The sequence below is a fragment of the Delphinapterus leucas genome, chromosome 2 (assembly GCF_059928025.1).
Source record: "Delphinapterus leucas isolate spDelLeu-1000000601 "Yukka" chromosome 2, BTC_Dleu_Yukka2, whole genome shotgun sequence".
NCBI lineage: Eukaryota > Metazoa > Chordata > Mammalia > Artiodactyla > Monodontidae > Delphinapterus > Delphinapterus leucas.
In genome coordinates, this window is record NC_143130.1 from 106,487,082 (window position 1) to 106,514,176 (window position 27,095).

The 27,095-nt window shown below is 38.8% G+C and overlaps 1 protein-coding gene across 4 annotated transcripts in view; it reads right to left on the minus strand.

The window, feature by feature from the left end:
* Positions 1-27,095, minus strand: part of LOC115803651 (sal-like protein 2) — a 900,219-nt gene that overhangs the window by 537,105 nt on the left and 336,019 nt on the right. For all 4 annotated transcript variants that reach the window (XR_016391489.1, XR_016391490.1, XR_016391491.1 and 1 more), the window contains exons 12-13: positions 17,095-17,165; positions 11,864-12,012 (exon numbers count right to left, since the gene is read on the minus strand). The gene's annotated coding sequence lies outside the window, so the exon portion shown is untranslated. The remainder of the gene's footprint in view (positions 1-11,863; positions 12,013-17,094; positions 17,166-27,095) is intronic.

A 27,095-nucleotide genomic window follows, 5' to 3' on the forward strand; every position in this document is an offset into this window, starting at 1 on the left:
CTGTTTGTACAGATTTTCGTCATATGGTACTATTTTCAGGTTTGCAATTAGATGGTCTCCCTCTTGTTGGCGTAGACAGAGCCATCTTCATCACCTGAGTAAGTCTATAGGAAGATGTATATGTAATTCATTTTCTTGTGGACTTGGAAGTCCCTCTCATCGGTGAGTCTTCCGGTTTCACCTGGTGATGACGTATTCCTGTATTACCTCTTTTCTGCTTTCTTCTCTAGAGCTTTTATCTTAGAATTTCAGCCTCAAATATTTATTTCCTGTGGCTAGAGATATGAGTCCTATAAAGCTAAGGGTGGTAGTGGGCAGAGAGTGGGGGAGTGGTCCAGGCCGAAAGAAAATCACAGTTAACTTAGCTCTCTTTGAGTCCCAATACTTTTCCTTTCCATCCTAATTCCTAGGGCTCAAAGGAAATGACGTTTTTATAATAGGTGTTCTCCATACACTAGATGTTGCCCATGAGTACAATTGGATGGTGTTAAACTATCTGTTTCTATTTATCTTTACCATTGCCATCACTTGTTCTGCTTCTTTGTATATTTTTAATTTCCAGTCTAGTGACCTAGTTTGGGGGTAGATATTCCTACCATTGGGAGTCCTAGCCTGAGACAAGAAAAATGTCTTGTCTGTTTTTCTAACTTCCTGATTCTGGTTCCAAGGGCTGAATTATTTCAATCAAGAATCCTTTTAAGTTCCTGGATTCTCAACCCTTAAGAAAACTTTTAGGAAGTATTATCCTCAATTGTAATATGGGTATTTTAAAAGTTCCCCTATGAGAGCAAAAATCAGGACTCTGCCTCTGGCACAGTAGAAAGAAGAATCACTACATCCTTGGGGAAATGAGCTATTTGACCTTGGAATGGTGACTGTGAAAAAAGGTAGATGGAAGCATGTAATTTTAGCAGAAAGTAATAAGAGAAAGAGGGAATTCTCTATCTTGTGACAATTTGTAGAGAATATTCTCTTTTTCAAGAAACACATGCTCAATTATAGGAAAGAAGTTACAGACAAGGAAGAGACTCTCACTTTAGTTCACTTTGATGACTTAAATATTAATAGGCATTTTTTTCCTCACAGAATTTTAAAGTTTAAAAGAATGTGAATTTTAGGAAAGATTACAGTTATCCTTGATCATAAGATAGATGTAACCATTTTCCAAATCTATACTAGAAAACATTGCCCTGTAATACATGATAGATGATTTCAGAGGCTGATATGTTGAGAAGGGTTTGGGTTTGGACTATAGTTTTAACTTTACTTTAAATTTAGAGAAATCACAGTAAGTATAAAAAGGGAAGCTCACAGGCTCACAGCATAAAAGTTTTTTTCAGTCTTCTATGAGAAGTGCTCAAGCTACATTTTGGTTATTTTGCTTTGAACTAGTTACTTGATAACAGCAAATAGGTAAAGCTTAAGACAAAGATGATGACAGATTCCTCTTTTCTAAAAAAGATCTTTTAAAAATATACATTATAAAAATCAACTCAAAATGGATCATAGACTTAAATGTAAAATATAAACTTGAAACTTGAAAGAAAATAGAGAAAATCTTCAGGCCTGGGGCTAAGTAAATCTTAGATTTGACACGAAAAGGATGATACACACACACACACATCCCTAACTGAATCAAATTTAAAAACTTTTCCTCTACAAAAGACCCTGTTAAGAATATGAAAAGATAAGCTACAGACTGGGGGTAAATATTTACAAACCATGTATCTGACATAGTACTTATATCTAGAATATATAAAGAACTCTAAAAGCTAAATGGTATAGAAAATGAACAACCAATTAGAAAAACGGGTGAAAGACCCAGATTGATATTTCACCAAAGAGGATATACAGATTGCAAATCAGCACATGAAAAGATGCTCAACATCATCAGCCATCAGAGAAACGCAAATTAAAACCACAATGAAATATCACTATACAACTATCAGTGGGGCTAAAATAAAAAATAGTGACAACACCTAATTCCGGCAAACGTGGGGAAAACTGGATCACTCATAAACTGCTGATGGGAATATGGAATGATACAGGCACTCTGGAAAATGGCCTGGCAATTTCTTATAAAACTAAACATGCAATGCAGACTTGGACACTTATCCTAGATAAATAGAAGACTTTATTTACATAAAAATCTGTACCTGAATATTCATAACAGCTTTATTCATAGCAGCCAAAATATGGAAACCTGATTTCCCTTCGTAGGTGACTGGTTAAACAAACTGTGGGACGTCCCTACCATGGAATACTACTCAGAAATAAAAGGAAACAAACAGGTTGGATACACACTATTACCTGGACAAATCTCATGTTTTTACTACTCATTCTGAGTGAAAAAAATCTCAATGCTTACTTCTATATAATTCCATTTATATAACATTATTAAAAAAACAAAATCGTAGGGATGAAGAGCAGGTTAGTGATTGTCAGGGGTTAATGACTAGGGAAGGGGTGGGTGTGGCTACAAAGGGGTGGCATGAGGAAGCCTTGCGGTTATGAAACAGCTGTGCATCTTGATTGTGGCAGTGAAGCTATACATGTGATATACATGAATGCATGAATCTGTACATGTGTAAAATTGCATAGAATTTCACACACACACACACACACAAATGGCTGCATGTGAACTGTGGAAATCTAATAAGCCCTGTGTGTTTTACTAATGTCAATTTCCTGGTTTAGAGACCCCTGGAGGACACAGGGTGAAGAGTACACAGAGCCTCCCTGTACATTTTTGGAAACTTCCATGAATCTATAATTATTTCAAATTAAAAATGCTTTTAAAAATTACAAACAAATTTCAGAAAAATCGCAACTGTAAATCATCTCCTTGGTTTCATTACACATCACACATTCAGCTTCTGGGTTCTTTTAGAGTCTATCCTACAAAGAGCTCCTGCATTAATCCTGCAGTTATCTTTTTCACGTTCTTTCTGAGACACACATTCAGAAACAGAGAAACACAGCCTTTTAAATATGATTTGTAACAGTCAGAGTTTGCTAAGTGTGACTAGAATAAATCAAAGGATGAGAAAATGGATACAAGTTAGTTTAACGACTTTTAGATCACTGAGAAATTATCAGATTTTCAAAGCAAACGTCAAAGAACAACAAACCCCTTACCTACACTGTTAGTGCAATAAATTCTGTGCAGCTTATTCTTTTCTAGTACCTCAGTGCGTGAGGGATGAAGTGACATCAAAGCAGTGCGTCTGAGGGTCGATGTTCTTTTTCTGGGTTGTAGCTAATGGGGGTAGAGTGTGCTCTTCGGACAAGTCTGAGGAGAGCTTATATAAATGGTGCTCAACTCTGCAACATCAACACATGTTCAACGACAAAACCCAATGGAGTGGGGCTTCCGGGAAGATGGCGGAAGAGTAAGACGCGGAGATCACCTTCCTCCCCACAGATACACCAGAAATACATCTACACGTGGAACAACTCCTACAGAACACGTACTGAACGCTGGCAGAAGACCTCAGACCTCCCAAAAGGCAAGAAACCCCCCACGTACCTGGGTAGGCCAAAAGAAAAAAGAATAAACAGAGACAAAAGGATAGGGACGGGACCTGCACCAGTGGGAGGGAGCGGTGACGGAGGAAACGTTTCCACACACTGGGAAGACCCTTCGCGGGCGGAGACTGCGGGTGGCGGAGGGGGAAAGCTTCGGAGCCACGGAGGAGAGCACAGCAACAGGGGGGCCGAGGGCAAAGCGGAGAGATTCCCGCACATAGGGTCAGGGCCGACTGGCACTCACCAGGCCGAGAGGCTTGTCTGCTCACCCGCCGGCGCGGGCGGGGCTGGGAGTTGAGACTCGGGCTTCGGTTGGAGCGCCGGGAGAGGACTGGGGCTGGTGGCGAGAACACAGCCTGCAGGGAGTTAGTGCGCCACCGCTAGCCGGGAGGGAGTCCAGGGAAAAGTCTGGACCTGCCGAAGAGGCAAGAGACTTTTTCTTCCCTCTTTGTTTCCTGGTGCGCGAGGAGAGGGGATTAAGAGCGCTGCTTAAAGGAGCTCCAGAGACGGGCGCGAGCCGCGGCTATAAGCGCGGAACCCAGAGACGGGCAGGAGACGCTAAGGCTGCTGCTGCCGCCGCCACCAAGAAGCCTGTGTGCGAGCACAGGTAACTCTCCACACCCCCATTCCGGGGAGCCTGTGCAGCCCGCCTTTGCCAGGGTCCCGGGATCCACGGACGACTCCCCTGGAAGGACGCACTGCGCGCCTCAGGCTGCTGCAACGTCATGCCGGCTTCTGCCGCCGCAGGCTCGCCCCGCCCTCCGTGCCCCTCCCTCCGCCCCGCCTGAGTGAGCCAGAGCCCCCGAATCAGCGGCTCCTTTAACCCCGTCCTGTCTGAGCGAAGAACAGACGCCCTACAGCGACCTACACGCAGAGGCGGGGCCAAATCCAAAGCTGAGCCCCTGGGAGCTGTGAGAACAAAGAAGAGAAAGGGAAATCTCTCTCAGAAGCCTCAGAAGCAGCGGATTAAAGCTCCACAATCAACTTGATATACCCTGCATCTGTGGAATACATGAATAGACAACGAATCATCCCAAATTAAGGAGGTGGAATATGAGAGGAAGATTTATGATTTTTTCCCCTTTTCCTCTTTTTGAGAGTGTGTATGTGTATGCTTCTGTGTGAGATTTTGTCTGTATAGCTTTGCTTTCACCATTTGCCCTAGGGTTCTATCCGTCCGTTTTTTTTAAAAATTTTTTTCTCTTAATAATTATTTTAATTTTAATAACTTTATTATATTTTATCTTATTTTATTTTATTATACTTTATCTTCTTTCTTTCTGTTTTACTTCCTTCTCTCCTTCCTCCCTCCCTCCCTTCTTTCTTTCTTTCTTTCTACTTCTACTAATTATTTCTTTCTACTTTTTCTCCCTTTTATTCTGAGCCGTGTGGATGAAAAGCTCTTGGTGCTACAGCCAGGAGTCAGTGCTGTGCCTCTGAGGTGGGAGAGTCAACTTCAGGACACTGGTCCACAAGAGACCTCCCAGCTCCACATAATACCAAATGGCGAAAATCTCCCAAGAGATCTCCATCTCAACACTAGCACCCAGCTTCACTCAACGACCAGCAAGTTACAGTGCTGGACATCCTATGCCAAACAACTAGCAAGACAGGAACACAATCCCACCCATTAGCAGAGAGGCTGCCTAAAATCATAATAAGTCCACAGACACCCCAAAACACAACACCAGATGTGGACCTGCCCACCAGAAAGACAAGATCCAGCCGCATCCACCAGAACACAGGCACTAGTCCCCTCCACCAGGAAGCCTACACAACCCACTGAACCAACCTTAGCCAGTGGGGAGAGACACCAAAAACAACGGGAACTACGAACCTACAGCCTGCAAAAAGGAGACCCCAAACACAGTAAGATAAGCAAAATGAGAAGACAGAAAAACACACAGCAGATGAAGGAGCAAGATAAAAACCCACCAGACCTAACAAATGAAGAGGAAATAGGCAGTCTACCTAAAAAAGAATTCAGAATAATGATAATAAAGATGATCCAAAATCTTGGAAATAGAATAGACAAAATGCAAGAAACATTTAACAAGGACCTAGAAGAACTAAAGATGAAACAAACAACGATGAACAGCACAATAAATGAAATTAAAAATACTCTAGATGGGATCAATAGCCAAATAACTGAGGCAGAAGAACGGATAAGTGACCTGGAAGATAAAATAGTGGAAATAACTACTGAAGAGCAGAATAAAGAAAAAAGAATGAAAAGAACTGGGAAAGTCTCAGACACTTCTGGGACAACATTAAATGCACCAACATTTAAATTATAGGAATTCCAGAAGAAGAAGAGAAAAAGAAAGGGACTGAGAAAATATTTGAAGAGATTATAGATGAAAACTTCCCTAATATGGAAAAGGAAATAGTTAAGTCCAGGAAGCACAGAGAGTCCCATACAGGGTAAATCCAAGGAGAAACATGCCAAGACACATACTAATCAAACTGTCAAAAATTAAATACAAAGAAAACGTATTAAAAGCAGCAAGGGAAAAACAACAAATAACACACAAGGGAATCCCCATAATGTTAACAGGTGATCTTTCAGCAGAAACTCTGCAAGCCAGAAGGGACTGGCAGGACATATTTAAAGTGATGAAGGAGAAAAACCTGCAACCAAGATTACCCAGCAAGGATCTCATTCAGATTTGATGGAGAAATTAAAACCTTTACAGACAAGCAAAAGCTGAGAGAGTTCAGCACCACCAAACCAGCTTTACAACAACTGCTAAAGGAACTTCTCTAGGCAAGAAACACAAGAGAAGGAAAAGACCTACAATAACGAACCCAAAACAATTAAGAAAATGGGAATAGGAACATACATATCGATAATTACCTTAAATGTAGATGGACTAAATGCTCCAACCAAAAGACACAGATTGGCTGAATGGATACAAAAACAAGACCCATATATTTGCTGTCTACAATAGACCCACTTCAGACCTAGAGACACATACAGACTGAAAGTAAGGGGATGGAAAAAGATCTTTCATGCAAATGGAAACCAAAAGCAAGCTGGAGTAGCAATTCTCCTATCAGACAAAATAGACTTTAAAATAAAGACTATTAGAAGAGACAAAGAAGGACACTACATAATGATCAAGGGATCGATCCAAGAAGAAGATATAACAAGTGTAAATATTTATGCACCCAACATAGGAGCACCTCAATACATAAGGCAAATAGTAACAGCCATAAAAGAGGAAATCGACGGTAACAAATTCATAGTAGGGGGCTTTAACACCCCACTTTCACCAATGGACAGATCATCCAAAATGAAAATAAATAAGGAAACACAAGCTTTAAATGATACATTAAACAAGATGGACTTAATTGATATTTATAGGACATTCCATCCAAAAACAACAGAATACACATTTTTCTCAAGTGCTCATGGAACATTCTCCAGGATAGATCATACCTTGGGTCAGAAATCAAGCCTTGGTAAATTTAAGAAAATTGAAATTGTATCAAGTATCTTTTCCGACCACAACGCTATGAGACTAGATATCAATTACAGGAAAAGGTCTGTAAAAAATACAAACACATGGAGGATGAACAATACACTACTTAATAACGAGGTGATCACTGAAGAAATCAAAGAGGAAATAAAAAAAATACCTAGAAACTGATGACAATGGAGACACGACGACCCAAAATCTATGGGATGCAGCAAAAGCAGTACTAAGAGGGAAGTTTATAGCAATACTATCCTACCTTAAGAAATAGGAAACATCCCGAATAAACAACCTAACCTTGCACCTCAAGCAATTAGAGAAAGAACAAAAAACCCCCAAAGTTAACAGAAGGAAAGGAATCATAAAAATCAGATCAGAGATAAATGAAAAAGAAATGAAGGAAACGATAGCAAAGATCAAAAAAACTAAAAGCTGGTTTTTTGAGTAGATAAACAAAATTGATAAACCATTAGCCAGACTCATCAAGAAAGAAAGGGAGAAGACTCAAATCAATAGAATTAGAAATGAAAAAGGAGAAGTAACAACTGACACTGCAGAAATACAAAAGATCATGAGAGATTACTACAAGCAACTCTATGCCAATAAAATGGACAACCTGGAAGAAATGAAAAATTCTTAGAAATGCACAACCTGCCAAGACTGAATCAGGAAGAAATAGAAAATATGAACAGACCAATCACAAGCACTGAAATTGAAACTGTGATTAAAAATCTTCCAACAAACAAAAGCCCAGGACTAGGTGGCTTCACAGGCGAATTTTACCAAACATTAAGAGAAGAGCTAACAGCTATCCTTCTCAAACTCTTGCAAAATATAGCAGAGGGAGGAACACTCCCAAACTCATTCTACGAGGCCACCATCACTCTGATACCAAAACCAGACAAGGATGTCACAAAGAAAGAAAACTACAGGCCAATATCACTGATGAACATAGATGCAAAAATCCTCAACAAAATACTAGCAAACAGAATCCAACAGCACATTAAAAGGACCATACACCATGATCAAGTGGGGTTTATTCCAGGAATGCAAGGATTCTTCAATATACGCAAATCAACCAATGTGATACACCATATTAACAAATTGAAGGAGAAAAACCATATGATCATCTCAATAGACGCAGAGAAAGCTTTCAACACCCATTTATGATAAAAACCCTGCAGAAAGTAGGCATAGAGGGAACATTCCTCAATATAATAAAGGCCATGTATGACAAACCCACAGCCAACATCATCCTCAATGGTGAAAAACGGAAAGCATTTCCACTAAAATCAGGAACAAGACAAGGTGGCCCACTCTCACCGCTCTTATTCAACATAGTTTTGGAAGTTTTAGCCACAGCAATCAGAAAAGAAAAGGAAATAAAAGGAATCCGAGTCGGAAAAGAAGAAGTAAAGCTGTCACTGTTTGCAGATTACATGATACTATACATAGAGAATCCTAAAGATGCTACCAGAAAACTACTAGAGCTAATCAATGAATTTGGTAAAGTTACACGATACAAAATTAATGCACAGAAATCTCTGGCATTCCTATACACTAATGATGAAAAATATGAAAGTGAAATCAACAAAACACTCCCATTTACCATTGCAACAAAAAGAATAAAATATCTAGGAATAAACCTACCTAAGGAGACAAAAGACCTGTATGCAGAAAATTATAAGACGCTAATGGAAGAAATTAAAGATGATACAAATAGATGGAGAGATATACCATGTTCTTGGATTGGAAGAATCAACATTATGAAAATGACTCTACCACCCAAAGCAATCTACAGATTCAATGCAATCCCTATCAAACTACCACTGGGATTTTTCACAGAACCAGAACAAAAAATTTCACAATTTGTATGGAAACACAAAAGACCCCGAATAGCCAAAGCAATTTTGAGAACGAAAAACGGAGCTGGAGGAATCAGGCTCCCTGATTTCAGACTATACTACAAAGCTACAGTAATCAAGACAGTATGGTACTGGCACAAAAACAGAAAGATAGATCAATGGAACAGGATAGAAAGCCCAGAGATAAACCCACGCACATATGGTCACCTTATCTTTGATAAATGAGGCCGGAATGTACAGTGGAGAAAGGACAGCCTCTTCCATAAGTGGTGCTGGGAAAACTGGACAGCTACATGTAAAAGTTTGAGATTAGATCACTCCCTAACACCATACACAAAAATAAGCTCAAAATGGATTAAAGACCTAACTGTAAGGCCAGAAACTATCAAACTCTTAGAGGAAAACATAGGCAGAATACTCTATGACATAAATCACAGCAAGTTCCTTTTTGACCCACCTCCTAGAGAGGTAGAAATAAAAACAAAAATAAACGAATGGGACCTAATGAAACTTCAAAGCTTTTGTACAGCAAAGGAAACCATAAACAAGACCAAAAGACAACCCTCAGAATGGGACAATATATTTGCAAATGAAGCAACTGACAAAGGATTAATCTCCAAAATTTATAAGCAGCTCATGCAGCTCAATAACAAAAAGACAAACAACCCAAACCAAAAATGGGCAGAAGACCTAAACAGACATTTCTCTAAAGAAGATATACAGACTGCCAACAAACACATGAAAGAATGCTCAACATCATTAATCATTAGAGAAATGCAAATCAAAACTACAATGAGATATCATCTCACACCGGTCAGAATGGCCATCATCAAAAAATCTAGAAACAATAAATGCTGGAGAGGGTGTGGAGAAAAGGGAACCCTCTTGCACTGGTGGTGGGAATGTAAATTGATACAGGCACTGTGGAGAACAGTATGGACGTTCCTTAAAAAACTACAAATACAACTACCATATGACCCAGCAATCCCAATACTGGGCATATACCCTGAGAAATCCATAATTCAAAAAGAGTCATGTACCAAAATGTTCATTGCAGCTCTATTTACAATAGCCCGGAGATGGAAACAACCTAAGTGTCCATCATCGGATGAATGGATAAAGAAGGTGTGGCACATATATACAATGGAATATTACTCAGCCATAAAAAGAAACGAAATTGAGCTATTTGTAATGAGGTGGATAGACTTAGAGTCTGTCATACAGAGTGAAATAAGTCAGAAAGAGAAAGACAAGTACCGTATGCTAACACATATATATGGAATTTAAGAAAAAAAATGTCATGAAGAACCTAGGGGTAAGACAGGAATAAAGACACAGACCTACTAGAGAATGGACTTGAGAATATGGGGAGGGGGAAGGGTGAGCTGTGACAAAGCGAGAGACAGGCATGGACATATATACACTAAAAAATATAAGGTAGATAGCTAGTGGGAAGCAGCGGCATAGCACAGGGATATCAGCTCGGTGCTTTGTGACCGCCTGGAGGGGTGGGACAGGGAGGGTGGGAGGGAGGGAGACGCAAGAGGGAAGAGATATGGGAACATATGTATATGTATAACTGATTCACTTTGTTATAAAGCAGAAACTAACACACCATTGTAAAGCAATTATACTCCAATAAAGATGTAAAAACAAAAACAAAACAAACAAAAAAAACCCCAACAGAGTGTCATAGAACCAAACAAATTAAACAATACTAGTTTTGCGATACGTATCTTCCTGTTCCCCACTCTGCCCTGTGATGTTCTGATCTCTCCAGGGTCTAGAATGGAGAGCTCTGCTTTCCCTCTGCCATGCTCTTCCCTCCTGTTCTCCTAAGATCTATCAAGTTCGTGACCCTGAGTTGTAGTTACACTTGGTCCCTGTAGCCAGGCATAAAATTATTTGAAGCAATGGTTTCTTAACTTATGTTCCCAGTTCTCTATCAAAGAGGTCTCCAGACATATCCACAGCTATTCTATCCCCCCGCTTTTTTCAGCACTCTAGTCCTTTTAAGGTCTCACCTCCTGAGATTCTTGTGTACTATAAAGAGAAACACAATCCATTACACCTATGCTTGGGTTCAACTTTTATAACCTCTGGTAGCAGTTTAGTTTTAAAGGCCAAACAAGGAAAAATGAAACGATTCAAATTGCAGGCAGAGAAGGCTTTTCTGATTACTACTTTAAACCTCATATGCACTATGCCCAGCAATATAAAAAATGTCCTCCCAACAATTTTTGTCTTTGTAGGGGGCATGGAGTGGGTCCTATGAGATGTTGGTTTTGTGACCACCAGGTGGCAGTGGTTCCATTCCTCTCATTCCTCCAGTGCCTTAACCGTCAAAAGCATGACAGCTACTAGAGGATTTGCTCTTGATTGGCTGAGCCACCAACAGAAAGGCTATCTCGTGCATTAGAGAAGGAGAACTAAGACACAGGAGCAGCTCCTCAGGGAAGAAGATTTGGAATCATTAAAATTGTATCAAGAGTGTGATATCAGGATGGAGAACATGCTGGAATGTGCATTCATAGTCTTGTGGCTTCAGCTTGGCTGTAAGTTGGAGGTTAAGAGATGAGAACCATAAGGGCACATTTATCCAAAGCTGGAGAGAAGAGAGAGAGGGGTTTAGTCTCAGCTCATCCCAGGCTTTTTGTTGGAATTTTTCAAAACTGCTGAACTGAAAGCTTTGTTTCATTTCTGATTTTGTTTTCCTGAACAGGGTTGAGGGGAGAAGACAAGGTGGAGCAGAGTCCTCAGACCCTGAAAATCCAGGAGGGAGACAGTCTCATCCTCAACTGCAGCTACACGGTCAGCAATTTTAAAGGGCTACTGTGGTATAGACAGGATCCTGGGAAGGGACCCGAACTTCTCTTCCTTCTTTACTCAGTTGGGGACGAAAAGCAGAAAGAAAGACTAAAAGCCACCTTATTAAAGAAGGGAAGCTCTCTGCACATCGCAGCCCCTAAACCTGAAGACTCAGCCACTTACCTCTGTGCTGTGGAGACACAGTGCTCCCCAGGCACCTGCAGCCTGTACACAAACCCTGCAGCTGGGGCTCTGGAATCAGGGCATCTTTGGTGTTTTCCCCTCCTCGAAGAAGTAGTTACTTAGCACCCAGAACCTCTTTCCAAGTAGTCCTATGGAGAATGAAATCTTGTGACATAGCCAGACAGCAGAGATTACTGTTCGTTCTGTCCAGGATCCTGAGTGATACTGGTATTCAACTTTTTCTTTCATTAAAATGTTTAGGTCAGATTTTGGTATCAAGATTATAATAGTTCATTAGATAAGCTGCAATTTATGGCTCCTTTAATAGTTCATTAGATAAGCTGCAATTTATGGCTCCTTTTCTATCTATAGAAGAATTTGTGCAAGGTTTTTAATTATTTTTTTTTAATTTTCAGAAAGTTCACTAGTGAGCCATCTAAGCATAGTTTCACTTATGGGAGAAACTTAATAATCCTTCAATTATGGATTCAGTTACTTTAACAGGTAAGGGGTTCTTTATATGTTTTTTTTTCTTGTGAAAGTTGGTCAATTTTGTTATTTCCGCACATAGTTTATTATTTGCTACCTTTACTTTATTTATCTCGCTACTTTTTCTAGTTCTTTGAGTTGCAAGTTTGACTATTGATTCTCAACATTTCTTCTTTCCTAACAAATATAATTTAAATCCATAAATTTGCCTCTAATTACAATTATTCCTTGACTTCCAGTGGGGTTATGTCCCAATAAACCCATCATAAGATGAAAATATCTTAAGTCAAAAGTGCATTTAATACACCTAAACTCCGGACATGATAGCTTAGCCTAGCTTACCTTGAACGTGCTCAGAACACTTATATTAGCCTACAGTTGGGCAAGATTATCTAACACAAAGCCTATTTTATAATATGGTGCTGACTATCTCATGTAATTTATTGAATACTGTACTGAAAACAAAAAGCAGAGTGGTTGTCTGGGTTCAGACCGGTTTTGTTTTGTTTTTTTTAACATCTTTATTGGAGTATAATTGCTTTACAATGGCGTGTTAGGTTCTGCTTTATAACAAAGTGAATCAGCTATACATATACATATATCCCCATATCTCCTACCTCTTGTGTCTCCCTCCCACCCTCCCTATCCCACCCCTCTAGGTGGTCACAAAGCACTGAGCTGATCTCCTTGTGCTATGCAGCTGCTTCCCACTAGCTATCTATTTTACGTTTGGTACTAGTGTGATGGTCGTTTACCCTTGTGATCCAGTGACTGGCTGGGAGCTGTCCAGCATCAAAAGAGAGCATCATACTAGCCCAGGAAAAGATCAAAATTCAAAATTTGAAGTGTGGTTTCTACTTAATGCCTATCACTTTCATACCATCATAAAGTCAGAAAACCGTAAGTCAGGGACCTTCTATACTGCTTTTGCTGTATCCCACATGTTTGGATATGTCATATATTCATTATTATTCAACTACAATGTTTGGTAATTTCCATTTGAAGTGGGGATTTTATGTCCCATGATGATATTTCCAGGGACGTAAGAATGGCCAAATCCTGCCCTGCTCACCACTGGGAAGATTCCTGAGGATGCTTATATGTATTAGCTTCATACAAATGGAAAGTGAAGAAGGACTTTCAGCCGAACCAGGACCTGATTACCTCTAAAGCAGGAAAGGTGGGTTGAGGTTCAGGCCTAAGTGGAGTTTCCTACTTCCTTCTGAATCCAGAAAAGCAAGCTCAGAATTCCTATAAGGATGAGTAGGAGAGATAGGCCACGCCTCAAACTAGCCAAGGGTTGACTTGACTTTCAAGTATCTGAGCTGAAATAGAAAGAGAAAGAGGTAGCCAATCACAGGGTACTAAATTAGCTCTCCTTAGATTTGCTTATTATCACAGGTAGGCAAAGACTTAAAATGCAAGCGATATAAGCAGAGTGAGTGGAGTCTTGAGTCCTACATTTTAAGTTAGACTAAGGACTAATTTCCTACTCATAAATGGACTGCGAACAAAAGAATCAGCCCTCCTCACCCCTCCCGTGTGGGGAGGGGAAGAGGCAAGGTCTACAAAGAAGGAAAGCAGAAGTGGAAATTTCCTGATTTAGGCAAAGAGAGGTATTCTTTTATCCACGCCATCTGGTTTTGTTTAATTTTAATCTCTTGGGTTTACAGCTTTAAAGTCTGCCCAATGTGATCAGGGAAAGAGATCAGAGAATTATCATGGGATCCTTGTTTCCACCTGCCCTTATTTTGTCATTCGCATCATTACCACAATCATCTTTGTTATCATTTATGGAACACTTACCATATGCCAAGTCCATTGCTAAGCACTTTACAACTCATTTTATAATCTAAAAACCGCAAAGTAATATTAACCCATCCTCAGTTGAGGAAAACTAAGGCTTAAGAATGTTTAAAGATGAAGGGATTTCTGAGGTAAAGTAAATGCTGCAGGCAATATAAGATGAGATTAAAAAATAAAAACTCCAGAGTTAACCAATTGGACAGTATTTGTCAAATTTTACTGTACATTTAAGAATCACATTTAGAAAAAATATGTCTTATTCTGATCAACAGATTCTGATTCAATAGGTCTGGCATGAGGTTGGGGGTTTACTTTTTTAGTGAGTTACTTGATGATTTTGGTTCAAGGGACTGGGAGATTTTGCTCTGAAAAACACTATAAATGGAAGACTGCTGAATTTCAGGAGGATGGATGATATGAAAATGTATGTGTTGTGTATTCACTTAGATGTTAGGTGGTTAGAGAACCTCAGAACCCACCTGGGGACACCTAATGCACGTAACACCTTATTCTGATTAAACCATATCCTATTTTGATTAGTAAAAAAAAAAATCTCTTTTTTAATGATAAACAAGGTAATGACTTTTGTTTTCAACAACAGCAAAAAGAAATTTATCCATGGTTTAATGAATGGTGCGATTTGGTATAAAACTGATGTAAGTGCAAGTTTTTGTCACGTTAATGAGCTACGCCAGCTGTTAGTGGAATGCCTTTTGTAACTGCAGGTACTCAAACGTGAAATGGAGAAAGTCTTAATTCTATGACAAGGGCTATTGTTATGATGATGGATGCTGTTGGATCAAAGATTTTTGTAAGTGTTCGTTGTTTATTTGTTTTCATTCTTTATTTTTAATTAAAAGACAAAACCTCTCTATATGTTAAAGGCCATGAGTCAGTTATTTCTTAATATTTCCTCCTCTGTTCTAAAGTTTAAATATATTATACTTCATAATTTTAATTAATCTTTTAACTCTTTCTGGATTCTTTACAACATTTAAAATTCATATGGAAGAAAGCAATTTACAACATTGATAAAATTTTGTTTATTGCAAAATATAGCACAATAATTATCTAACCTCTGCCTTCATAGTTCTCCTAATAATTTCCAGGAGAGACCACAATGACGACTTATAATTGTTTTATGACCATGTTTAATCTTCTGCCATATCCTCACAGCTAGGCTTTCCTTTTCCTGTATCTGTGGTGATTTGGTTGGTGCAGGGCTTATTATTGAATTTTGTTCCTCAAGCTCATCTAATTGGTAAATATTAATTGATTTACTAATATTATTGGAATATATTTAATTATAATATATATTTATAAATTATGCAATATAAAATATTGGACTATATATGTATATTTTTTTATTTTGTCTTAAGAATTAGAAACCTTTATTTAGAATCACTTATAGAAACAAAGAGATTTTTTTTCCATTTAGATAAATAAGATGTACTCTGGAGCATTTTTCATTGTTACAAATTTGGCAGCTGGGACCCAGAACTAGGGACCAAGAGGCATTAAGCATTCATCATTTTCCATTAAGAACAACTCACAGCCAGGCACTCTAGGATTTATGAAGAAGTAACTGTACAGACCCTGCAACCCCTGATCTTCACTTCTTTAGCTGAAGTGAGGGATGGAGCAGTCAGCAGAGGAGTATCATCAGAGTGTTCCACTTTCCCCATGAGCCACTTCAGACATCGCTATCCTAAAATACTTGCTTTTAAAGACAGAGATCATCGGAGTAAAAAGGAAAACTGCATGGCATTCTGTCTTTGGATATCTGTTTCTGGAGCAGATTTTGATCTATTTTTTCATCTACTTCAGCAGAAGATGAGGAAATCAGAGAAGGATGGTACAGTGAAGGGGGGCAGCATTGGGGCTGCCTGGGTGTCTCCATGAGGCACAGTGAGGAAGAGTGAGTGCTGTGTCCCACAGGTGCCACCTCTGAAGGCAGCAGGCCTGAGTCATCAGCCAGTTCTCCACCAGGAAAAGGGGAGACAAGGGGCCATGGGGAGTGCTTCCAGAATGGGATCTGACAGGGAGGGGAAGATCCTGCCTTGAGGAGGCTCCTGAGGGTCCCCGGCTGCGCTCTCACAGGGATGCTCGCACATCGAGGCCATCAGTGGTTGGGCAGGAAAGCAGTGCACCCAAAGGTATACACCAGTAAATGAGAAAGTGTCTGCCATTAAAAAAAAATTCTTCTTAATTTCTGTTTCTTCCCTAACCTCAAGGGAATTAGAACCAAAGAAAAAAGGCAGAGGAAGAGAACAGAGCAAGCCATGCTGACCTTACTGCAGCCAGGAGTCAAGCCTCAGGTTCAAAGAGCAGAAGAGAGAAATGAGGATGGAAGTTTTAACCAGGGCTGCACTGAGATTTATTTAATACATGAAAGTGGCCCAGAGGACTTGTGGTTTTCTTTCCAAGATGTCTCTAGGGGATAAGGTTCAATGTTCCTCCAAGGACCCATCGATACTTATGCCTCCTTGCTTTACTCGGATACTCTCTCCTCTCCCCCTTGCTCCACTTAGAAAATGCTTATTTTGCCTCAGGTAGGCTAACTTGTATTATTTCAGTGTATCATCTCCTAAATCTGTAACTGATGCTTGTCCTTTGATTTGCCTATAGGACTAAAACTTTTGAAATAAAATGGTAAGCAAGGCAGCTTTATTTTTTTCCCAGCAGTACATCCTTTCCCTGAAGTGATGAGCTGAGAATCACCCATCTGCCTGAATGAAGGAAACATCATGTGGTTTTAAAAATGAAAAAAAGCAAAAACTCTGTAAATACTGCAACAATTGTCTTGTTACACACAGTGATCATTCTAAAAACTTAAATGACCAAAACTGTCCTATCTGTAACATGAGACGCACATCTAAGCTGTTCTCTTCCATTATCCGTACAGTAACTTTACAAAAGCTGGTAGGTGGACTTGCCTGGGATCTGGTGACGGCATTCATGTGTTCAGTCGCAAGAGGGGCCTGCTGTGTCTCTGTCAGTAACGTCCCTGATCAGATGGGGAAAGAGTAGTTAGCTCACATGCAATATTGAAGTCATGTGGAAACTATGACAAATGATATATTTTATTCTCTTTGTTATAAGCAGAATAGTCTGGGCACAGCTTCCAAACATTCAATGATTCCTGGCCTTGTCCCAATCCATTATGAAAGGTTTTCTTGCTACTTAAAATGGGATGACACACAAAGGGGAAGACAGGAAGTGGCTATGCAACTTTCCAGCTTAATTGATCCATTTTTGTCAATTTTTTTGTAGGAACAAAGAAAAGTATAATTTTTTTTCCAATGGGAAGAGAATTACTTTTCCTCAATCTCTTTTAGTTCTCTTAAACTTGAGAAGATAACAAGAAAACGTTTTCAAGTCTACTCCCCCTTCTTTCTTACAGTATCTTTCCTTTTTTCTCTCCTTTCTCTCCTGGCCAGTCCAGTCTGTGTTGGGGCTGCTAGGCACACGCAGAGAATGGGGAAAGACCAGTTATGAACAGGGCGTAAGGATGAGTGCCAGGTCTATTGTTTCCTTTATACCAAGACATGCCGTCTATAAATACCCTCCTAGTAACACATGATCCCTAGAAACATTTTAGGAGACCAGAGAATCGGGCAACTTGGCTTCTAGGTTAGGATCTGACCTTAACTTTCTCAGTCACTTTGAGCACATCACCCTCTGTATCTGAGTCTCATTTACTCTTTCTTGTCATTTTTTAAAAAGTATTTCTTTTCTTTAAAATTTTTATGAATTTATTTATTTTATTTTTGGCTGTGTTAGGTGTTCGGTGCAGCGCACGGGCTTTCCCTAGGTGCGGAGAGCGGGAGCTACTCTTCGTTGCAGTGCGCGGGCTTCTCATTGTGGTGGCTTCTCTTGTGGAGCATGGGCTGTAGGCACCTGGGCTTCCGTCGTTGCGGCACACGGGCTCAGTAGTTGTGGCTCACGGGCTCTAGAGCACAGGCTCAGTAGTTGTGGTGCATGGGCTTAGTTGCTCTGTGGCATGTGGGATCTTCCCAGACCAGTGCTCGAACCCGTGTCCCCTGCATTGGCAGGCAGATTCTTAACCACTGCACCACCAGGGAAGCCCCATCTTTCTTGTCATTTAGAGAGACTTTCCCCCTCCTCTCAAGGCCGTATAAGACTTGGTGTTCTTCCTGAATAGGCCACAGTAATGCCAATAAAAATTCCATTAGAAAAATCTTTTAACTTGCTTATGAACTAAACGTTGTTCAACCGAAACTAAACAGCATAGAGACTTCCTACTCCAGTTCTTAATGTACACTTTTTCATACACAAAAAGAGAAAGTGAAAAGAAAATCACATCATTTGGCTTAGCAGTGGGAGACGTGCCCACAAGATGTCAGTATATGTTAGAACTAATACACAAATTCAGTAAAGTTGCAGGATACAAAATGAATACACAAAAATCAGTTGTGTTTCCACATACTAATAACAAACTATCAGAAGGTGATGTTAAGAAAACAATTCCATCTACAATTGCATCGGACAGAAAATATTTAGGAATAAATTTAAACAAGTAAGTGAAAAACCTGTACATTGAAATCTATAAGACATTGATTAAGGAAACTGAGAAGACAAAAATAAATGGGAAGATACTTTGTTCTCATGGACATAAAAAATTAAATTGTTTTAATATCCATAGTACCCAAAGCAATCTACAGATTGAATGAAATCCTTGTCAAAATTCTATGGCACTTTTCACAGAAATAGAACAAAAAAATCCTGAAATTTGTATGGTACCAAAATAGACCACCAATAGCCAAAGCAATCTAGAGAAAGAGGAACAAAACTGAGGGCATCACATTTGCTTATTTCAAACTATATTACAAAGTTATAGTAGTCAAAACACTGGTACTGGCATAAAAACAGACACATTGATCAATGGAGCAGAATGGAGAGCCCAAATATAAGGCCCTGTTGTCTAGGTGCTCCGGCCTGGTGTCAGGCCTGAGCCTCTGCGGTGGGAGAGCTGAGTTCAGGACATTGGACCACTAGAAACCTCCCGGCCACATGTAGTATCAATCAGTGAGAGCGCTCCCAGAGATCTCCACCTCAATGTTAAGACCCTGCTCCACCCAATGGCCAGCAAGCTCCAGTGCTGGACACCCTATGCCAAACAACTAGTAAGACAGGAACACAGCCTTACCCATCAGCAGAGAGGCTGCCTAAAATGATATTAAGCTCACAGACACCACAAAACACACCACTGGACGCAGCCCTGACCACCAGAAAGACAAGATCCAACCCCACCCACCAGAACAAAGACACCAGTCCACTCCACGAGGAAGCCTACACAAGACACTGAACTAACCTTATCCAATGGGGGCAGACACCAAAAGCAAGGGGAATTATGAACCTGCAGCCTGCAAAAAGGAAACCCCAAACACAGTAAGTTAAACAAAATGAGAAGACAGAGAAATATGCAGCAGAGGAAAGAGTAAGGGAAAAACCCACCAGAGCAAAAAATATGAAGAGGAAATAGGCAGTCTACCTGAAAAAGAATTCGGAGTAATGATAGGAAGGATGATCCAAAATCTTGGAAATAGAATGGAGAAAATACAAGAAACGTTTAACAAGGACCTAGAAGAACTAAAGAGCAAACAAACAATGATGAACAACAAAATAAATGAAATTAAAAATTCTCTAGAAGGAATCAATAGAGAATGACTGAGACAGAAGAACAGGTAAGTGACCTGAAAGAGAGAATAGTGGAAATAACTACCACAGAGCGGAATAAAGAAAAAAGAATGAAAAGAATCAACGACAGTCTGGCACAAAATTAAATGCACCAACATTCGAATTATAGGGGTCCAGAAGAAGAAAAGAAAAGGAAAGGGACTGAGAAAATACTGGAAGAGATTATAGTTGAAAACTTTCCTATTATGGAAAAGGAAATTGTCAGTCAAATCTAGGAAGTGCAGACAGTCCCATACAGGATAAATCCAAGGAGAAACATGCCAATTCACATATTAATCAAACTATCAAAAGTTGAATACAAAGAAAAAATATTAAAGGTAGCAAGGGAAAAACAACAAATAATATACAAGGGAATGCCCATAAGGATAACAGCTGATCTTTCAGCAGAAACTCTGCACGCCAGAAGGGAGTGCCAGGACATATTTTAAGTGATGAAAGGGAAAAACCTACAACCAAGATTACTCTACCCAGCAAGGATCTCATTCAGATCTGACGGACAATTTAAAACCTTTAAGACAAGGAAAAGCTGAGAGAGTTCAGCACCACCAAACCAACTTTACAACAAATGCTAAAAGAACTTCTCTAGGCAGGAAACACAAGACAAGGAAAAGACCTACAATAACAAACCCAAAACAATTAAGAAAATGGGAATAGGAACTACATATTGATAATTACCTTGAATGTAAATGGATTAAATGCTCCAACCAAAAGACATAGACTGGCTGAATGGATACAAAAGCAAGACCTGTATATATGCTGTCTCCAAGAGACCCACTTCAGACCTAGGGACACATACACACTGAAAGTGAGGGGATGGAAAAAGATATTCCATGCAAATGGAAGTCAAAAGAAAGCTGGAGTAACAATTCTCATATCAGACAAAACAGAGTTTAAAATAAAGACGACTACAAGAGACAAACAGCGACACTACATAATGATCAAGGGATCAATCCAAGAAGATATAACAATTGTAAATATTTATACACCCAACGTAGGAGCACCTCAATACATAAGGCAAATGCTAATAGCCATAAAAGGGGATATTGACAGTAACACAATCATAGTAGTGGACTTTAACACCGCACTTTCAGCAGTGGACAGATCATCCAAAATGGAAATAAATAAGGAAACACAAGCTTTAAATGACACATTAAACAACATGGATTTAATTGACATGTATAGGACATTCCATCCAAAACAACAGAATACTTTCTTCTCAAGTGCTCATGGAATATTCTCCAGGATAGATCACATCTTGGGTCACAAATCCAGCCTTGGTAAATTTAAGAAAATTTAAATTATATCAAGTATCTCTTCTGACCACAACACTATGAAACTAGATATCAATTACAGGAAAAGAACTGTAAAAAATGCAAACACATGGAGGCTAAACAATACACTACTAAATAACCAGGAGATCACTGAGAAATCAAAGAGGAAACCAAAAAGTACCTAGAAACAAATGACAATGAAAACACGACGACCCCAAACATATCGGATGCCCCAAAAGCAGTTCTAAGAGGGAAGTTTATAGCAATACAATCCTACCTTAAGAAACAAGAAAAAGCTCAAATAAACAACCTAACCTTACACCTAAAGCCATTAGAGAAAGAAGAACAAAAGAACCCCAAATTTAGCAGAAGGAAAGAAGTCATAAAGATCAGATCAGGAATAAATGAAAAAGAAATGAAGGAAACAATATCCAAGATCAATAAAACTAAAAGCTCTTTCTTTGAGAAGATAAACAAATTGATAAACCACTAGTCAGACTCATCAAGAAAAAAGGGAAGGAGACTCAAATCAACAGAAGTAGAAATGAAAAAGGAGAAGTAACAATTGACACTGCAGAAATACAAAGGATCATGAGGGATTACTACAAGCAACTATATGCCAATAAAATGGACCACCTGGAAGAAATAGACAAATGCTTAGAAAAGCACAACTTTCTGAGACTGAACCAGGAAGAAATAGAAAATATAAATAGACCAATCACAAGCACCGAAATTGAAAGTGTGATTAAAAATCTTCCCACGAACAGAAGCCCAGGATCAGTTGGCTTCACAGGCGAATTCTATCAAACATTTAGAGAAGAGCTAACACCATCCTTCTCAAACTCTTGCAAAATATAGCAGAGGCAGGAACACTCCCAAACTCATTCTATGAGGCCACCATCACCCTGATACCAAAACCAAAGGTGTCACAAAGAAAGAAAACTATAGACCAATATCACTGATGAACATAGATGCAAAAATCCTCAACAAAATACTAGCAAACAGAATCCAACAACACATTAAAAGGATCATAAACCATGATCAAGTGAGCTTTATCCCAGGAATGCAAGGATTTTTCAGTATATGCAAATCAATCAATGTGATACACCATATTAACAAACTGAAGGATAAAAAACATATGATCATCTCAATAGGTGCAGAAAAAGCTTTCAACAAAATTCAACACCTGTTTATGATAAAAGCTCTCCAGAAAGTAGGCATAGAGGGAACTTACCTCAACGTAATAAAGGCCATATGTGACAAACCCACAGCCAACATCATCCTCAATGGTGAAAAACTGAAACCACTTCCTCTAAAATCAGGAACAAGACAAAGGTTGTCCACTCTCGCCACTATTATTCAAAATAGTTTTGGAAGTTTTAGCCAGAAAAACAAATAAAAGGAATCCAAATCAGAAAAGAAGAAGTAAAGCTGTCACTGTTTGCAGACGACATGCTACTATACATAGAGAGTCCTAAAGATGATACCAGAAAACTACTAGAGCTCATCAATGAATCTGGTAAAGTAACAGGGTACAAAATTAATGCACAGAAATCTCTTGCATTCCTATACACTAATGATGAAAAATCTGAAAGAGAAATTATGGAAACACTCCCATTTACTATTGCAACAAAAAGAATAAAATACCTAGGAATAAACCTACCTAAAGAGACAAAAGACCTGTATGCAGAAAACTATAAGACACTGATGGAAGCAATTAAACAGATTTCTTCAGATTGAGAAACAGATAGAGAGATATACCATGTTCTTCAATTGGAAGAATCAACATTGTGAAAATGACAATACTACCCAAAGCAATCTACAGATTCAAAGCAATCCCTATCAAACAAACAATGGCATTTTTTTTTTTACAGAACTAGAACAAAAACTTTTAAAATTTGCATGGAAACACAAAAGACCCTGAATAGGCAAAGCAATCTTGAGAAAGAAAAATGGATCTGGAGGGATCAGGCTCCCTGACTTCAGAATATGCTACAGGGCTACAGTAATCACGACAGTATGGTACTGGCACAAAAACAGAAGTATAGATCAGTGAAACAGGATAGAAAGCCCAGAGATAAACCCACGCACATATGATCACCTTATCTTTGATAAAGGAGGCAAGAATATACAATGGAGAAAAGACAGCCTCTTCAATAAGTGGTGCTGGGAAAACTGGACAGCTACATGTAAAAGAATGAATTAGAACACTTTCGAACACCATACACAAAAATAAACTCAGAATGGATTACAGACCTAAATGTAAGACCAGACACTATCAAACTCTTAGAGGAAAACATAGGCAGAACACTCCTTGACATAAATCACAGCAAGATCTTTTTTGACCCACCTCCTAGAGAAATGGAAATAAAAACAAAAATAAACAAATGGGACCTAATGAAACTTAAAAGCTTTTTCACAGCAAAGGAAATCATAAACAAGACAAAAAGATAACCCTCAGAATGGGAGAAAATATTTTGTTGCAAACGAAGCAACTGACAAACAATTAATCTCCAAAATATACAAGCAGCTCATGCAGCTCAATATCAAGGAAACAAACAACCCAATCCAAAACTGGGCAGAAGATCTAAATAGACATTTCTCCAAAGAAGATATACAGATTGCCAACAAATGCATGAAAAGATGCTCAACATCACTACTCATTAGAGAAGTGCAAATCAAAACTACAATGAGGTATCACCTCACACTGGTCAGAATGGCCATCATCAAAAATTCTACAAACAATAAATTTTAGAGAGGGTGTGGAAAAAGGGAACCCTCTTGCACTGTTGGTGGGAATGTAAATTGATTCAGCCACTATGGAGAACAGTATGGAGGTTCCTTAAAAAACTAAAAACAGAACTATCATATGACCCAGCAATCCCACTACTGGGCATATACCCTGAGAAAACCGTAATTCAAAAAGAAGCATGTACCACACTGTTCATTGAAACCCTATTTACAATAGCCAGGACATGGAAGCAACCTAAATGTCCATGGACAGATGAATGAATAAAGAAGATGTGGCACATATATACAATGGAATATTACTCAGCCATAAAAAGAAACGAAATTGAGTTTTTTGTAGTGAGGTGGATGGACCTGGAGTCTGTCATACAGAGTGAAGTAATTCAGAAAGAGAAAAACAAATACCGTATGCTAACACATATATGTGGAATCTAAAAAAAAAGAAAAAAAGTTCTGATGAACTTAGGGGCAGGACAGGAGCAAAGACACAGATGTAGAGAATGGACTTGAGTACACAGGGAGGGGGAAGGGTAAGGTGGGACAAAGTGAGTGAGTAGCACTGACATATATACACTACCAAATCTAGAATAGATAGCTAGTAGGAAGCAGCTGCATCGCACGGGGAGATCACCTCGGTGCTTTGTGCCCACCTAGAGGGGTGTGATAGGGAGGGTCGGGGGGAGATGCAAGAGGGAGGGGATATGGGGATATATGTATACATATAGTTGATTCACTTTGTTATAAAGCAGAACCTAACACAACATTGTAAAGCAATTATACTCCAATAAAGATGTTAAAAAATAAAAGTAAAAATAAACCCATGTGTACATAGTCAATTAATTCATGAAAAAGAAGCCAAAAATATACTTTCAGGAAAGGAAAGTCTCTTCAATAAATGGTGTTAAGAAGAATGGAAAGCCCTATGCAAAAGAATGAAACTGGACACTTATCTTACACCATACACAAAAATCAACTCAAATTGGATTAGAGACTTGAACATAGACCTAACCCAATAAAACTCCTAGAAGAAAGCATACGGAGCAAATTCCTTCACATCAGTCTTGGCAGTGATTTTTTGTATTTGACACCAAAAGCAAAGACAACAAAAGCAGTAATAAACAAGTGGAACTACATCAAACTGTGAGGCAAAAGAAACCATGAACAAAATGAGAAGGCAATCTAGGGAATGGGAGAAAATATTTTCCAATTATATATCTGATAAGGGGTTAATATCAAAATATATTAAAATATCATATGATCAATAGAAAAAGCAATCTGATTAAAAAATAGGCAGATCATCTGAATAAACATTTTCCCAAAGAAGCCATACAAATGGCCAATGGGTGAATTAGAAGATACTCAACACGACTAATAATCAGGGAAATGAAAATCAAAATGAAAATGAGGTATCACCTTACACCTGTTAGAATGGCTATTACCAAAAACAAAAGAAAAACAGTGTTGGTAAGAATGTAAAGAAGAGGGAACCCTGTGAACTGTCAGTGGAAACATAAATTAGTGCAATGTCTATGGCAAACAGTATGGAGATGCCTCAAAAAAATTAAAACGAGCACTACTATACGATCCAGCATTTCCACTTCTGGGTATATACCTGAAGGAAATAAAAGCACCATCTCAAAAAGATATCTCTTCATTGCAGCTCATCTACAATAGCCAAGACTTGGAAACAACCTAAGTGTCCACTGACAGATGAATGAACAAGGATAATGTCATAAAAAAAAAAAAAGAAACCCTGCCATTTACAACATGGATGAAACTTGAGGGCATAATGTTAAGTGAAGACAAAGTCAAATACTGTATGAAAATTAAAATTTAAAAAATACTGTATGAAATCACTTGTATGTGGAATCTAAAGCACAGGCACAGACACACACACACACACACACACACACACACACAGACACAGCAGAACTCATAGGTACAGAGAACAGATTGGCGATTGTCAGAATCAGTGGGGATGGGGGTGGGAGTCTGTGAAGGTGTTCAACAGGTACAAACTTCCAGTTAAAGATAAATTACTCCTGGGGATGCAATGTACAGCATGATGACTATATTTAAAATTTGAAAACAAAGATGTCACTATATGAATTCCCCTGGTCTCAAAGTTTGATTTGCTTTTTTTATAGTAGTTTGAACAGTTTAATAACAAATTTGGGATGGAATGTATATATGAGTAGAGTAGCTTTCACTTGAATGCAATATACAAGATTAAAATAAGATATAATGCCTAGGTGGGAATGCATGGTCAGCATGAGAAAACAGTCATCAAGGATGTCACAGGGAGGGACTAGGGAAGATCTGGGAACCCCAGTAGTGATTCTGTGCCCTCATATGATATGTGAATTTGGAATTCCCATAAAGGAATCAAGGAGAGTATGAAGACAATCTACAACAGAATAACTCAGTTATTCTCATTGGGGTTTCTTTATGAGGTGCTGAAACAAAAATAAAATGCTTAAAATTTGATCATTTGGCATAAACAACTTCATCAGATGAAATTTCAGGATAAAATGGAAAAGAATCTTCATTCTTTCAATGTCAAGAGAAGGAAATATTTTTATTTTGGAAAGCGTTTATACTGTTAATAGTTTTTATATTTTCACTGGTTAAACAGTATGTTATGAGAAGCTTTGTCTTCGTGACAACTATAACAATAATTATAGAATTGCACCAAACAATGTATGTGCACTCATGACAAACACATGGCCAAATATTTGGATTTAGAGGACCTGTGGATCCTTGCTTCCTACAACTTCTAATAAGTTAAGCATAGCGTTACATCACAAGTGAATATGATTTTACTGCCACTACCATTTGTTATTCCAGTACACAACTGGAGATATAACAGAAGTCAGAACCCTGTTTTGTTCTCATTTGTCTGAGTGATATTTGCTGTTGTGAAGTTACCAGTTCCCATGATTTGGCGGGTAAGTAGGAAGGAAGGGGGGTGATGGCTTCTTGCTTATCTTTTATAGGGAAGTCGAGGATCAGTGAACATATTTCACCTTAGAATCGAAATTGGAGGCAAGAAAACAATCAGAAGAACATGAATGAATATTTGCAAACACAGCATGATTCATAATGAATTTGTTTCTGGTAAGCCCTTCAGATTCCATCACAGATTAATTTACTAAATTTGGAAATTTGAAGTAATAAATCTCCTTCCCATATGTCCT